General features: G+C 41.1%; 1 pseudogene; it reads left to right on the forward strand.

Moving 5' to 3' along the window:
• Positions 1-2,078: 2,078 nt before the first annotated feature.
• LOC102483970 (60S ribosomal protein L39 pseudogene) lies at positions 2,079-2,232 on the forward strand (annotated as a pseudogene).
• Positions 2,233-14,545: the final 12,313 nt, after the last annotated feature.

The raw sequence follows: 14,545 nt of genomic DNA on the forward strand, positions 1-14,545 counted from the left end.
GGTCAAAAACCAGCACTAATACTTGTTAATACTTTCACTATCTTTGTCCAACCTCAGCAGTCCAAGCAGTCACACACTGAACCGTAGCACTGGAAGCCACATGGACAACCATATATCAAATCCCAAATCATCCTGAAAACACCCTAGGGGAACATATGCATCCAACATCCAAAAGAGCTGGAGGGCTGAGGATGGGGATCTGGGAAGGATGAGACCCTGTAAAAGGTACTTGTCTCTCTCATGGATAAAATAATCATAAGACAAAAGACTTTTTTTTGGAGAGGTTTTTGCTATAGGGAGCGTGCGCTCGCCAGACAGACAGAGACACAGAGACAGAAAGCGAGAAATCATCCACCAGGGGGGATGATCACACCACAATCCCTTCTCCTCCACTCAGGATCTTGGGCATGCACGCACACGTGCCTGGCGTGAGTTCTAAGCCACCAGGTCTGGGACGCGAACCGCGGTCAACTACATGGGAGTCCAGCGACATAGTCATTACACTAACTGCTGGTTCCCCAGACAAAAGACTTTTAATGCCTAACTGTTTACCTCAAATGTATTTGCATATGGTGCTAGGAAAAGATTTAACTTCATTTATTTGATGAATATCTTATTATTTGAATACCATTTATTGACTAAACCATTTTTTGTAATTTATTTGAAACGCCATCTTTAACATACATGTAAACACATGCACATAGGCACATTGGCACACACATGTGTGGGTCTCTGAACTCTCTTTCCTTCTAGGTCACTCTGTCTAATTTTGTACCAAAGTCATCAACTCTGTTGTGTTTTACTAATTGTGAGATGATAGACTTTATTGATTTTGTTTTCCAAAACATATTTGTTATTCTCACATAATTTTTCTTAAATCATTGAATCAGCTTGTCAGGGTAAAAATGATAATCCTTTGTAATTCTGAATAGGAGTTCATTAACTATCTCCTAGTGTGGAAGAGGATTACCATCTTTGCAATATCAAATTTCCTAATCTAGAGTTATTAGGGTCATTTTTTTATATCTCTCAGGAAGAGTCATTATTTTCTTCATATTAGATCATGCATATTTATTATTAGGTATATTAATCTGTTCAGGCTGCCATAACAAAATATCACAGACTGGCTGACTTAAACAATGGAATTTTATTTCTCATAGTTCTGGAGGGTGAGACGCCCCGAAAAAAGGTGCCAACAGAGTTGGTGTTTGGTGAGGGCCCGACTCCTGGGTAATATAGTGGTTGCCTTCTTACTATGTCCTCACATGAGTAGAAGAGGCATGAAGCCCTCTAGGGCCTCTGACTTAAGGGTACAAAGTCTACTCCCAAGGGTTGTCCCTTCCCCAAACCCCACTTTCAAATACCATCACATTGGTGGTAAGATTTCAACACATCAATTGGGCGGGGGGGAGGGGGGACACAAATATTCAGTCTATGGCACCTCCTAATGACCTTCTCTCCAAATACAGGCCCTTTGGGGGTTAAAGCTTCAACCTGAATTTTGAGAAGGACATAGTTCACTTCCTAGCATACATTAATTAGTGGCATTTTATTGTGTTTGAAGCTACCATGAGCAGGGAAGGAGCTATCTGGCAGGGTAGATGCAACAGGTGCCACAGGAGAATCAAGGTCAATCCGTGCTTTTACCCTTGAGGACTTCTTTTACCCTTGAGAGATTTACTCAATTAAGGCTTCATTATAGACTTACATCAGAGCTCCTGTTTTCCCACATCTTTGTCATCTCTTTTATTTCCAAAATCTTTGCTATGCAAATGGGAGGACGTGTAACATAGATATTTGCATTGCCTTGATTGTCTCGTGCCATCTTTGCCGCCCTTCATATGTTAATGCCCCACCCAGTTTTTCTTTATATCTTTTTCCATTTCTCTATTGGGTTACTGTCTTCTTATTATTTGTAGACCTTCTTCATATATTCATATAACTTGTAAGGTATATGTATGTAAATATTTCTCCCATTCTCTGGTTTACCTTTCTATATTGTTTTTTAAAAATGGTTGATTTAACCCTCTCTTCCTCCCTTTGCCATCGCGGTGTGTGCGGCCGCTCAGTTCTTTGCCATGTCTTCTCATAAGACCGTCAGAATCAAGCGGTTTCTGGCCAAGAAACAGAAGCAAAATCGTCCCATTTTCAAGTACATTCTAATGAAAACGTAATAAAATCAGGTACAACTCCAAGAGAAGACCCTGGAAAAGAACCAAGCTGGGTCTGTAAGGAACAGGACAGGAGATGCCTCTTATACTTGTGTTGTATCAAGGTCACTATGGTCTTACCACATCAAGCTTTTCTGAAAATGTCACCACTGCCCAGACACTTGGGACGTTTTATGGGAAAAAATGATGCTTCACTTTGTTTACATGTTCTGTATTGTTAGGTTGGTTGAGTAATAAATATGTGAGATCTTTTGTTTGGAAAAGTTATTTATTTATTTTTACTTATTGTTATTATTTAATTTGCTGTAGGACATGTGCACTCGCCAGAGAGAGAGAGAGAAAGTGAGGGAGCAAGCTGCCAGGTCCAGGACTTGAACTGCAGTTGGACATGTGGGAGTCTAGTATCTTAAGCACCAGGCCACTTGCTGGCCTCACCTTTTAATATTCTAAAAATGATGTCTTTTGATACATCAAAGTTTTTTATTTTAATGTAGCCACATTTATACATTTTTCTCAGGGTAGGTCTTGTCAAAAACATATTCCCTACTCCTAGGACAGAAAGATATTATCACCCATATCTTTCAATAGGTTTAAAGGTTTGCATTTTACATTTGGGTCTTTAATCCTTCTACAAATTAGTTTGGATAAAGGTGAAAATAAGAATTTAACTTCATTTTTTTTCCATGTAGAAATTAAATTATTTCAACATCATTTGTTGACTACTCTGTTCTTTCTGCACTTATTTGTCAGATTAACTCTGCAGTATACAGGTTTCTTCCTATTAGTATTTCAGTTTCCAGACTTTCTATGGTGTTCCATCAATTTATTTTATGCCAGAACAAGCAGGGATGCTTGCTCAGGGGAACCAGAAATCAGGCCCATGGCACCCACCACTTGACAAAGAGACAAGAGCTGGTGAATAAGGAAACAAATTTATTTCAGGGAGGCCAACACAAGGGAGAGAACAGACATGAATCCATAGCTATTGCCCTTATACTAGACAAGATACAAATTTTATATAAAGAGCCCAGCAAGAAGTACCTTTAGAAGCAAAGGGTAAGTTCTTCATTATCGTAGGCAGAGTACAAGGAGGCCTGGTCCTTGTCTTCAGGCAGGATCACATGGAGACCTAATAGCATCAGGAGGCAAGCACTCCTTGAGGGGGACAGTTTTCATTCAGGTATTTAGGGCAGTTGAAGATCTCTGCAGGGGGTGCTTAAAGGTAAGCAGTGATTAACAAAGCAGCAGAAACAGAATAAAATCAGTCAAAACAACTCTTTAGATCCTAGTTTAGAGCAGTGAAGTTCTAGGTGTAACTTTTCAATGCTTGAGCTGATAAAAATCTCAATCAGTCTTAGGAGAGGCTGTTTGTGTGTTCTTTCCCCACTCTATCTCCATAGCCAGGTATCTATAAAGGTTCAATAAGGTTATCATCACCTTTTATTTGTGAAGCATTAGGCTTCGTCTCTTGTGAGGGAGATAAAAGATTAGATTGTGTAAGGCTCATTGTGAAGAAAATGCAAGACAGAAGTCAAAGACCATTTCTCCTAAGGTTTAACTGGACTCCAAGACTAAGTACAATATAGAGTCACTTCTATTTTCTTATGGCTCAGTTACATATTGACCTCTTTCTGCATCTAGGGGAAACTTTCTCCATGACAAGGAGGGCTATGTATATATACAGAAAAGGGTGTGTGTGTGTAGAAGACTAGGGTAAATACTGAGGAAGGGTTTCAGGTCTGGAAGATTTTCTTAGCTATCAAAAGGCTGGCTCTTTCTATGATCTATGTTAAGGGCCACATGGACCAAGACTTGGAGAACAAGTCAACCCAACAGATCCCAGAAAGCATTCCATGGCTCTAAGGATTTCAGGAGTGCTGTCACTCCAATTCTACAAAATCCTTGGTTTGTAACATCCAGGTTGGTCACAAGGAGATGGTTTAAGGAAGTCACTCATCTTTTCAGTGCTTTGTACACAGAAGTTTACTTCCAGTGGCCTTGCAATGGTCTGAGTATACAGGGTCAAAAGTAACTGGGAATGTCCTTGTCAACCTGTGACATCATATGGGTATGGACTATGTATACGTTGGCTCTCTACTTTCAGCTTTTTTGTGTGCTTTTTAGACATGTGTTCCATTTACTTATGTATCTGCTAGGAGTATGGTCAGCTATAATGTACTTTCAGCTTTGATGTATTTTTTAGTGCACATGTGTTCCATTTATTTATGTATCTGTTAGGAGTATGTTTATCTATAATCATAGAAAAGCTGACTAGCAGTGGTTTAGACCTAATGCCTTCTCATTATTTTTCCCAAGAATGAGAAGGCATTAGGTAGACAAGTCTGTGGTTAAGCTAGTTCTGCGAAACTACCAGGGACCCACACTTTCTGTCCTGTTGATTTGGAATCCTTTGATGTAGGTCTTCATCTTCCTCCTTGTAATCTTATTTCACAAGAGGGCTGCTGTTTTTCCAGTCTCATGTTCATATTAAAGGAAGGAAGAAAATGGAAAAGGAGGGCTGACCCAATAGCCAAGTGGTGAAGGGAGGCAAATCTCACATGGCCAACTGCAGTTTGAATCCCAGTCCAGTGGCTTAAAAAACACCCTGTGCACATGTTCATGCCCAAATCCCCACAGGTTGGAGAAATGGAGGGGAAGGGATTGCGGTGTGACTATTTTCCATGGGGCCATGCTTGCTCCCTTTCCTCTCTACCTTTCTGTCAAGTACACGCACTTCTTGCAACTTAAATTTTTAAAATGGAAAGGAAGGAAGAAGGGGTGACACCTTTGTTAGGAAAAAGAGAAGTTTTTCAGAAATCCATCTCAACAGTCTATACCTCATTGGCCCTGAATATTCCTAGATGCAAAGGAGTCTGAGAAGGTCAGAATTTCTATAACAGTGCATGGAACATTCTAAAGCAGAGTATGGCAAAAAAAGAAAAAAAAATCTGGCCTACTTGCTGTTTTTCTAAATAAAGTTTTATCAGAACACCATTGCACTCATTCATATACAAATAGTTTATGGTTGATTTTGCTAAAATAGCAGAATTAAGTAGGTACAACAGAGACCATATGGTCACAAAGTGGAAAATATTTACTCCCTGGCCCTCTACAGAAAAATATCTATAGACCCCTAATTTAAGCTAAGGGAAAAGATAGATATTGGGAAGCACTAGTAAGTAAGAAAAAAATCAAGCATTATGTAGGCAGCCAGTAACCCTTGAGGAATGACTTCTACCCTGAGGAGAGAAAGTTGTCTAAATGTACACATTTCACGAAGAAAATGACAGATGTGGGGCTAATGGGATTGGTGACATCAGACGCAAAACGCCAGGCCTACTGTGGGAATGTGAGGAGGCTGAGAATTCTGTTCGAAGGCATCTCTAAACTGGTCCAGTAGGTACCATGAACAAAACTTACCCTCCTGAGATGAAAAAATTCGTGGACAAGAAGTTATTATGAAAGTTAAATGACGTCAGACATGTCCAAGGAATATTGCTGGGATTTGATCCCTTTATGAATCTCGTTACAGATGAATATATGGAGATGGCACTAGTGGGCAACAGAATAGTATTGGAGTGGTGGTAATATGAGGAGGTTAGGAGCCTTGGAATGAGTATAAATAATGACTGTTCAACAGAAAAATCCATGTTCCTCTCCAAGAGCCTGTTTTAGTATGATGTAAAAATCATGTTATGTACATTTTCATAATAAACTTTTGTTAAAAAATAAAAGAAAATGACAGGTGTGGGGTCAGCCCATATCACAGTCAATAAATGTAATGCATAAGGAGCCAGATCCCATATGGACAAGCACAGTGCTTATGTGCATGAAATCCTGACAGGATGGAGAAATGGCGGAAAAAGGGTTGTGGTGTGATGGTGCCCCATTGGAGGGTATTTTCTCTCACTCTCTCTCTGGCAAGTGTATGCATTCTCTGGCAGTAAGCTAAGGGAAAAGATAGATATTGGGAAGCACTAGTAAGTAAGAAAAAAATCAAGCATTATGTAGGCAGCCAGTAACCCTTGAGGAATGACTTCTACCCTGAGGAGAGAAAGTTGTCTAAATGTACACATTTCACGAAGAAAATGACAGATGTGGGGCTAATGGGATTGGTGACATCAGACGCAAAACGCCAGGCCTACTGTGGGAATGTGAGGAGGCTGAGAATTCTGTTCGAAGGCATCTCTAAACTGGTCCAGTAGGTACCATGAACAAAACTTACCCTCCTGAGATGAAAAAATTCGTGGACAAGAAGTTATTATGAAAGTTAAATGACGTCAGACATGTCCAAGGAATATTGCTGGGATTTGATCCCTTTATGAATCTCGTTACAGATGAATATATGGAGATGGCACTAGTGGGCAACAGAATAGTATTGGAGTGGTGGTAATATGAGGAGGTTAGGAGCCTTGGAATGAGTATAAATAATGACTGTTCAACAGAAAAATCCATGTTCCTCTCCAAGAGCCTGTTTTAGTATGATGTAAAAATCATGTTATGTACATTTTCATAATAAACTTTTGTTAAAAAATAAAAGAAAATGACAGGTGTGGGGTCAGCCCATATCACAGTCAATAAATGTAATGCATAAGGAGCCAGATCCCATATGGACAAGCACAGTGCTTATGTGCATGAAATCCTGACAGGATGGAGAAATGGCGGAAAAAGGGTTGTGGTGTGATGGTGCCCCATTGGAGGGTATTTTCTCTCACTCTCTCTCTGGCAAGTGTATGCATTCTCTGGCAGAGAGAGAGAGAGAGAGAGAGAGAGAGGTGTCAAAGAGAAGAAGAAAAACAAATATCTAAGAAGAAAAAACATTTTAAAATGCATTGGCCATATTGTGGAATCTTTATTTTCCTGTCATGGATCCTGGCAGCCTCTCCAGGTTCCTTCTCATCCAAATTTACCAAAGCTCATTCAAAGTCAATTCAATCCTCATCTTCCCTGTCACACTATTTCTGACTTATCCAGGAGGGAATTTACTGGAGCAAATATACTTTTATACAGTTTCCAGGTCTTGCTAGGCATTGGCCCTAATAGCTAAAGGCCAATGGTTTAATCTTTCAACCTTATTATTTCCTCTTCATTTTCTACTCATTAGGGCAGACAAGAAATCTCAGGTTTCTCAGGTCCCTTCTTGGGTTCTTTGGAAGGAAAGCAGTAAGGTGAGAAGGCTGTATGAAGTAATCTCTGTTCTCTGTCCTCACTCTGCAATGAAAGGGAAAGGCAACACTGCTTGCAAGTAACACCAGGAGGAAATAGTTCTCATTGTATCTGAGAGAGTGTGTGGTGATAGCTGAAAAAGAGACCACAGGATCTTGGGGAATGTGCCTCTGAACTTTTAGACAAGTCCCAGAGGCCGCTAATATTTTAGGTTAGGTTCCCTTGTAATAGTCTTGCTGCATTACTCCTTTGATTTGTCCTGACTACAATACAAAAGATCAGCCCCAAATAGTCTGGCAAGTGAATGGTGAGGATCTTCCTTGATCCTAATAAAACAAACCCACATCTGGGACAAAGGTGGCACCCCCAAATTCTAAAGATAATCTCTAGTTGAGTTGGGACCAGTGATAAAGCATAATATGAGGAAGGGACAATCCAACCTAGGCCATCATGGCTGAGGTTCTATCTCTAATTAATCTTGTGGCAGCTCTTCATAATTTATGTTCCAGATGTCCAAGGTAGCGAGTTTTTTGTTTGGGGTTTTCTGTTTGTTTGTTTTTGTTGTAGGGCACATGTACTCACTGGAGAGAGACAGAGAGAAGGAAGGTGAGAAATCATACACCCTTTCTTCCCGCATGGATGGCCATGCCACAATCTTTTCTCTTACATACTCCTCCTGGGATTTTGGGTATGCACAGATGTACCCAGGATGATTTTCAATCTGCTGAGTCTAGGACTCAAATGGTGGTCTGCCATGTTGGAGTCTAGTCTTAACCACCACACCCCCTGTTGGCCCCCTAAAGAAGTGTATTAAGACAGAGGTCAGCCATCAGCCCATGGCCTATAAGGAATCCACCCTTCTTGACTGATTTAGGGATCCTTTTCAAATGCAAATCTGAGAGTGGGTGGTGGTGAGTTTCACCTAGACAATAAACTGTGATTCATGAATGTTCACTGGTAGAAGCACTTGTATGAAGATGAGTCTTGAGTCTGCAGTTGGGTTTAGAGCCACTGATCTGAGAGAGATGCACAATCATGGAAGGAAGAGTGGTGTCAAAATACCAGGTATTTTTAAATGATTGGCCATATTGTGGAGTCTTCAGTTTCCTGTCTTATGGATCCTGGCAGCCTCTCCTGCCTCCTCCTCATCCAAATTTACCAAAGCTCCTTCAAAGTCAATTCAACCCTCATCTTCCCTGTCATACTTTTTCTGACTTATCCAGACTTCCACTTCTGTACTTCAGTAGCACCAAATATTTATCTCAACAACCAGATATTGATGTAATTATCAATTTTGCCTTTGTGGTTCACCTACCAGACCACAAGATTTTAAGAGAAAGCATGTGGGCTCTTTGTCCCCAGCACAATTCTTGGCACACAGTAGACGCAGAATGAAGTTTTGCTTTTTTGGCCCAAATTCTTTTCACAGGCAGAAATAGCCACTATGGGTTTTGTCTAGGGCAGGGATCAAAGCGAGGAAAGCTTTATAGAAAAGGTGCTCCTCTAGCTGACTTATGAAGGATAAGAAGCGATTAGTTAGATGAAATAGGAGAATGAGCTTGCAGGGAAGAGAAAGCAGAATTTACAAATGCACCAAGGCATGAAACAACATAATGTGGAAAGGAAACTACTAGAAGTCTCATCAAGGAGGAACAAGAGCTGGAGAAGCAACAAAAGGCAAGCGAGGCTAGTCCAGGCCAGACCATGCAGTATTGTGAACTAAACCAGACTCTAAGCTTCATCTTAAAGCTGAAGTGAACCATGGAACATGTGTACACAGGTGTGTGACATGGTAATACTTAAGAAAGGTCACTCTGGTTGCTGAGTAGAGTCTGGTGGAGGAAGAGGGGCTAAAGCCAGGAAGCACTTTCTTGGAATAATCCAGAGGACAAAAGCTGAGTGGGGAATGGTGAAGAGCAACTGACTGCAGAGAGTTTTAGGAGATGGAAGCTATAGGGATCGGTGTCTCTTTGGATGTTACAGTTGAGAAGGATGCTCTAGATGACTGGTTTGGCTAAGTAAGTAAAAAACAGTGACTATCATCTGGTTGGGGCCTCCAGAAGGGGGGCAGGTGAGTGATAACAATAGCAAGCTAATTTTGGTATGTTTTGTCATCAACTTTCTCAAGCTATTAGAAAGGAGTGGAAATTGCATTATTACCTGCAAAATAATGAGTAGTTTTCTACCAGAAGCTAATTCCATTATCTCTTGGTATTCATTATTGCAGATGAAAAGTCTTATGTTGATCTGATTTTTACTCATTTGTCTATGACTGTTTCATTGTTTCAGAAGTTTGTATAATATCTCTGTAAGTGTGAGTTTGGGGTTTCTGTCTCGTCCAGAGCTCAAAGGGCTTTGAAAGCATGAGACTTATAGCCTGCTATGGAAAATGTTCTTGTACTATTTTTTTACTGATTTACTCCTCCTTGGTTTTTTCTATTCTCTCTTTCCAGGATGCTTACTAGTGAAAGATGAAGTATTTGAATCAATTTTCTATGTTTATTTTGTTTTTATTAACATTTTATATAATTTTAATATTTCTGACATTTTTTTAAGAGGTTTTTGCTATAGGGAGTGTGTGCTCACCAGACAGACAGAAACAGAGAGATAGAAAGCAAGAAATCATCCCCCAGGGGAGTTGGCCACGCTGCAATCCCTTCTCCTCCATTCTCCTCTTGGGATCTTGAGCATGCACGTACACGCACCTGGTGTGAGTTTTAAACCACCAGGTCTGGGACGCAAACCACGGTTGACTACATGGGAGTCCAGCGACATAGCCATTACGCTAACTGCTAGTCCCAATATTTCTGACATTTTAAGAGATTTTCTTAACTGTTATCTAAGCTTTTACATTTTTAAATTTTGTTTAGGCAGTCAACTTTTTTCATTTCTAAAATCTCTTCCTCTCTTGTTCTTTTTCTAATATCACCCTGAAATAAATATTTTAGACCAACCTGTGGCATAGTGGTTAAGGAAATTGGATCCCACATGGCTGAATATGCAGCTCAAGTCCTGGACCTGGTGGCTTGAGGAGTGTGCCAGGTGGTTGTGTGTGTGTGCCTGAACTCCCAAAAGGAAGGAGAAATGGAAAAGGAATTGAAGTGCAATCACTCCCCATAGAGAATGCTTTCTTGCTTTCCCTCTCTCTCTGGCAAGCACATGTGCCCTCTGGCAAAAATTCTTTTTTTAATTATTATTTTATAGCTATAGTGTCTCCAATTTTTTCTGAAGGCACTAATTATAGTTTTCTTTTCAAAATAAATTTGCTTTTGTTTCCTAAAGTATGTGTTTCCTTTGAAGTAAGTCTACTGGTAAGTCTCAGCCTTTCTTTTTCATGTCAAGTGCTTACTATCCAGCTGTTTTATTCAGGATTTTCATGGGAAGGAACGGCACATTCAGATGAGCATTCAAGGAGAGGTGAGTAAACAGAGTACAGATATCGATGGAGGGGCAATTTAAGGGATCCGGAAAAGGATAGTGCAGCATCTTACCCTGCAATGCTGGCCATTGCGCCCCCAGGGACTCTCCATGAGTCTCTAAAAGAAAAACGGTGTGTATTCAGAAACAGGCACTGCGATTGGAATATGCTTTCCATAGTAAACTACAACCATATTTAGGGAAATCAGGGATGACAAGGGTTTCTGCAAGAAAAATGAGGAGGGATTATATAAGTTGCTTAAGGATAATTATCCTTGGTTACCAGGATAATAAGAAGGGTGGTATCAGTCCAGGGTTGGACAGGCAGTTTTTTTGGCAGATATTCTTGTAGAAGTGGTTCTTGGGTTAAGGCTGCGGTGATCTCTGTAGGAGGTGTGTTTCTAGCAGAGTCTTTAAGATAGTTCTTGTTATCAGGCACTCTTATATGAGAAATGCTCCCCTCTATGGCCTTTCCTGGCTTGGATTAGTCAGAGTTTAACAGAAGTTGACACAAATGACTCTATTCTTATTCTGACAGCTTTCACAGAAGGGAGCTGTGTGGGGAGCGCTTTGTGGTATGGGCTGTGGTCTCTCTTAGAGGAACACTACTAACCCATCACAGCTAGGAAGGGAGGGACCCAGGGGTATACGTGGACTGACCTCATTCTTACTCCTTCCTCTCACCTTGTGCCATAACTTTCCACTGGCACTACCCAACAGGAAGCTGGAAGACAAGGAAGGCCACCGATGCAGTCCACACAGGCTGTTCTTCTGGGTACAGAGCAGAGAGAAGGGCAGAGAATGGATCTGGAGGAAGAGGCAGAAGATCGTGAACAGTAGTGGTCCTCAGCTCTGTACACTTACATTTGAAACAAGAGGAGACTGAGAGTTCTGGGGTCACTTTTTAGTGACAGTGTTGACAGATGTTTAGGACTCTTATAAACTGAGAATACAACTATCCAATCATTTTGGAAAGCAATCTGATGTCACTGAAGGCTTTAAAACTGTTACAAGTTTGATAACATTGATAAATTGATTTCATCCCAAGGACTGTATCCTAACGAAATCATCAGAAATGCACAGAAATACTTCTGTTAAAGACTCTTCATGGCATCGTTGCAACTTCTAGCACTGTGCAGGTTAGTTAAATAAATTATTGGACCAGCTCTGTGGCCTGGAGGTTAGGGCATCCAGATCCCACGTGGCCAGCTCTGTCGTTTGAGTCTCAGACCTGGAGGCTTGAGACACACAGCAGACGTGTGTGCGTATGCCCGAAATTCTGAAAGGAGAGACATGAAGGAAAAGGGATTGTGGCAAGACCATTTCCCATGGAAAGTGTCTTCTCCCTCTCTTTTCCCCCTCTCTAGCATGCAGAGGTGCACTCTGGAAAAAAATTCTTAAAGAGAAATAGATACATTATGGTCCATCTGGAGAACATTGAAAAACATATCCTGGATCTGTGCTGTCCAGTAGGGTAGGCACCAGCCACAAGTGGGTACTGAGCACCTGCGTGGGGAGAGTCTGAACTGAGCTGTGCTGTAGCTATAAATATACCCTGGATTTCCGAAGCCACAGGATAACGAAAAAAGAATGTAAAAGATCCTATCAACAAGTTTTCATATTGATTTCATGTTGAAATCATAATATTTGGGGTCTATGCATAAATAACCTATTATTAAAATTATTTGGACCTGATTTTTCTTAGTTTGTAAATGTAGCTCTTAGAAAAATAAAAATTAAGGTATGGCTTGTGGTATAGATCTATTGAACCACTGTACTGTTCTTGATAATATGGGGAATTGTCCTATTCCAGCATGGGGAGAAGCATTTTTTTAAACACTAGTACGCAACAGGATATTTTTGTGGTTTAACGTCACATGCAAATCAGCATGCAGACTGATAATGGGCAAGCGAACATCACGGGCCTCCTGACGAGGTGGACCCAGAACACATCGTTCAGGAAGTGTCCCTGCCCAAAATGTATGGCCTGAATCTAATCAGGAGGAAACACCAGACAAACTCAGGCTGAGCCAGCCTACTGCACACTAGCCTGCACCCTCCAGCTTTATCCGCACTGCGAGAGATGAAAGAGGAGACGTGCTTATAGGTGAAAGGAACGTAGGCAGACCTGACCACCAAAGGCCACATCTTTTAAATGCTACTAAGGACATTATTAGCAAAAGTGGACAAAATCTGCATGTGGACTGTTTAATAGATCACCATGTTCTCTCAATGTTAGCTATCCTGATTCCCAGCGTTGTGCTGTGGTTAAGTAAGCCCTGGGTTGGGCCGAGATGACCTCTGTGGAGCCACACCAGGGCTGATTACTGAGCTCACCACAGGCCCTAGGAAGACCTCAAAGGAATACCCAGGGGTGCTGGACAGGCTCAGTCTCCAGAGCTGGCATGTGCTAGCAGTACCACCTGTAGGAAGGCTCCCACCATAGTGCTGGTCTTTCTAACTCTGCATGTAGCTGGCTTTGTCTTACTCAGGTCTCTGCTCAGATGCCCCCTCCCCGGAGCCTCCCTGACCAGCCCAGCTAATGCCACAACCTGTACCGCCAGCCCCACAGCAGCCATGTCTTCACTTCACCCTTTTATCACCTTCCCAGCTCCTAATACTCCTGAAATTCTCTTTCTAAAAAAAATTGATCTTTATTTATTATCATTATTATAGAGTGTACACATTCTTGACATCATACAAATAAATAATTTATGTAAAAATAGAGAAAGAGAAAAGTGCCCTGACATGGCCCACCACACTGCAGTCCCCTCTCTCCAGTCCTCCAGCTCCTCAGGTTTGCGTGCATGCGCACAGGTCCAGGGTGCCTGTAGACCAGCCCGGGGATCCAGGGCACTTGTGTGATTGCTACATCACACCAGCTGGCCATCCTGAAATTTTCCTATGTATTCCTTTACTGGAAAATCGTGGGGGATACTTTAGAATTGTATCTATCACACTCAAGTTCATTTTTCTGTCAACTGCATTCTATATTCATTTGTTTTGATAAATACATATATTTGTATTTGTGTATAAATTGTATATACATTTATATATAATCTATCAATAATATACAAATATGCATATATACAAAACATATGTATTTGTGCCTAATTTGTATAAGACAGTATTAAAATAAAATGGACACACTGGGGAAGTTGCAGGATGGTTCCCTTGTGCATTACATATCTCCGCCCACTATTCCATAACTAATTTGCAAAGCTCAGAGAGCCTGAGTCCATCACAGAGATGCCATGAATAACAGACACAGCCTGAGAGAGAACTGACACCTCCATGTGGTGGGTGTTCTGTCTGCTTTTATGGGAGTTGAATCAAAAGCCTGAGATCTCCTTTACTTGGGCGTGTCCTAGACTTACGGTAGCTGGGGACAGGACAGGGCACAGCTTTGGGGAGAAAGGAAAGGCCACTGTGTAGAGTAGAGGAAACTTCTGGAATCCTTTCTCAGTTTTGGCATCTCCATCTTAAAATAGAAACAATTAGACTTACTTAGCAGGTGCTATGAGCATCCAATGACATAAGCATCAAAAGAAATAAGTTCTAAGTCCAGGCTCCAGATTAGAGGAAGTACTCTATAAATCCTTGTGGATTTCAAATCTGGAATATTCCCCCCATTGAACTAAATCTTTGAGTTAAGGAAATACATTTCCACAGGACTTCTATTACAAGGAGTCTACATTCTCTACAAGGAATAAGACCTTAACCTTGGCTTTGCTCTTGGCACTTGACAACACTGATAAGGAGATAATCCCTCAGTCTTAGCAGTCACCCTC

This window comes from Tupaia chinensis, unplaced genomic scaffold (genome assembly GCF_000334495.1).
Source record: "Tupaia chinensis unplaced genomic scaffold, TupChi_1.0 Scaffold000077_1, whole genome shotgun sequence".
Classification (NCBI taxonomy): Eukaryota; Metazoa; Chordata; class Mammalia; order Scandentia; family Tupaiidae; genus Tupaia; species Tupaia belangeri.